This window comes from Corapipo altera, unplaced genomic scaffold, assembly GCF_003945725.1.
Source record: "Corapipo altera isolate COAL_440 unplaced genomic scaffold, ASM394572v1 60975, whole genome shotgun sequence".
Taxonomy (NCBI): domain Eukaryota; kingdom Metazoa; phylum Chordata; class Aves; order Passeriformes; family Pipridae; genus Corapipo; species Corapipo altera.
Window position 1 is genome coordinate 8,867 of NW_020885404.1, and position 2,012 is coordinate 10,878.

General features: G+C 53.5%; 1 protein-coding gene across 1 annotated transcript in view; it reads left to right on the top strand.

Moving 5' to 3' along the window:
- Window positions 1-2,012, top strand: part of LOC113940471 (dystrobrevin beta-like) — a 13,391-nt gene that overhangs the window by 8,393 nt on the left and 2,986 nt on the right. The gene's annotated exons all lie outside the window — the stretch shown is intronic.

The following is a 2,012-nucleotide window of genomic DNA, read 5'->3' on the forward strand; positions in this document are numbered from 1 at the left end:
ACTGTGCCACACTGGGTCAGGAGCTTTGGGCTTGGAGTGGTGACTGTACCACACTGGGTCAGGATGTAGGAGTGTTTCTCTGGGACATTGCTCGAAGTGGTTCCATTGGGAGCACCCTGTTACAGGAGAAGGGCTGCAGGAGGGGTTGGTGTGCAGCTGGAGCGAGGCCAGGCTGTGTCCTGCCTGCAGTTCTCATCCCTGTCACCTTTTGCTCCCCCTCCTGTTGGATCTGTTGTCTCACTCACTGCAGATTAAAATGACACAAACAGAACGATGTTAAGCTGATTGACTTGCAAATTAACGTGTCCTGGTACCAGCAGTGGCAGGTTCAGCCCCTTGCTGCTGCCTGGGACGTGGGCTTTACATCCCTGTCCATCTCCTGGGGTTCCTGCTCCGTGGCATTATTGTCACTCTGTGGTTGTGCCCTCCCTGCTGAACTGAGGGGATGATTTTAATACAACACCATTGCAGTGGTGTTGTTTGGACAGCCCTGAGGTCACTCTGCTTCCCCTTTTCATACCTGTAGATGAGAGCACATGCTGTAGAGGGAAGAACAGGAGCAAAGCACAGGGATACAGTTCAAGGAAAATGGGAGAATTCCCATGTTGGGTCATCTGCAGGTCGGAGACTGAGGGCAGTTGATGCTCCTCTGGTTTCCTTTTGACATCTTGAGTATCAAATTCTTCTGGAGCTGGTTTCTGAATGGAGAACTGAGGTGTTGAACCCTGGGTGTCCCACACCCTCTGCCCATTCCGTGTCAGGCTGTGCTGCTCTGGCCCTCCCCAAATCCAGGTGGTTTCATTGACTGGCTCTTCTGCTCACTCCTTTGACAGTGTGGTCGTTAAGGAAAAGCTGGAGGCTAAATTGTCAAAGTATTGGAAAGGTGAGAACTGCAAAGCTCGTTTGTAGTGTGGCTTTTTCTGGTGTGAAAAGCGTAGAGGGTCCAGAACTGGGCCTGGAAGAATAGTTGCCACGCTGGACTCCTGCCCACCACAGCTTTGAGCTGATTTCTGCTTGGCTCTGTGCTTGTTTCCTCCAGCTCTTTCCCCACTGAGTATTTTCCCCCTCTCCCAACGCTTGCTTCAGCCCTGTGCAGTGAGGGATTGATCTGATTTAGTGCAATAGAATCGCTCTGGGTTTCTGGGTGCAATTGCTCTCAGATCTGAAAACCCTCAGCAGTCAGTTGTGCTGCTGCTCAGTCAGAGCTGGAGTCCGTGTTCTCCTGACAAATTAATGGAGTTCTCCTGACAAATTAATGTTGTTCTCCTGACAAATTAATGTTGTTCTCCTGACTAGTGGCTCCTCAGCCCCCCAAGGACAAGGGTGTCCCTTGTCCACAGCGAGAGCTCCACGCCTTGGCCAGGAGGTGCCATTGTGGGGCTCCTTGTGGCCCTAAATCCGGCTCTTCCAGCGAGGTGCTGCTCAGCCTCACCAAAACAGCCTGTTTGAAGTGCTATCAGATCACAAATCCGTTCACATTTCCCTCTGTAGGTCCCTTTTCTCTGTGCTGCTTCCGTGCTGTGCCTCCCCGACGGGAGGGAGCGAGTGGTTGGCACCGTGATGCCTCTGGAAAACAAACTCCCTGTGCTGGGAAGGCACTGGGGGAGGCCAGGAGTGGTGGGGTGGGCTGGGCCTGGGTGAGAGGAGGCTGCAGGAGCTCGTCCCAGAACGAGGAGCCAAAGTCTCACCTCTGCCACAGAGCACCAAGCTGGAGGAATTCTCTCCTTTGCCAGGACTCCTGGATTCATTAACGGGTCAGACACGGTTCAGTCCCAGCAGGGCAGGGAAAGGGAAAGGCCAGAGCAGGTGTCTCACTCTGGGGGTTCTGCTGTAATGCAAGAGCTGCTTGAGAAGTGCCCCAAGTTTGCTTTGGGCTTCCAACTGGGAACAGGCAATCCTCAGCTTCCCAACACGGGATTGCCTTTTCCTTCCTAACCCAACATTGCCTTTTGGGACTGGGACAGTGGGGACACATCCCAACACCTCCTGCAGGGACTGGGACAGTGGGGACA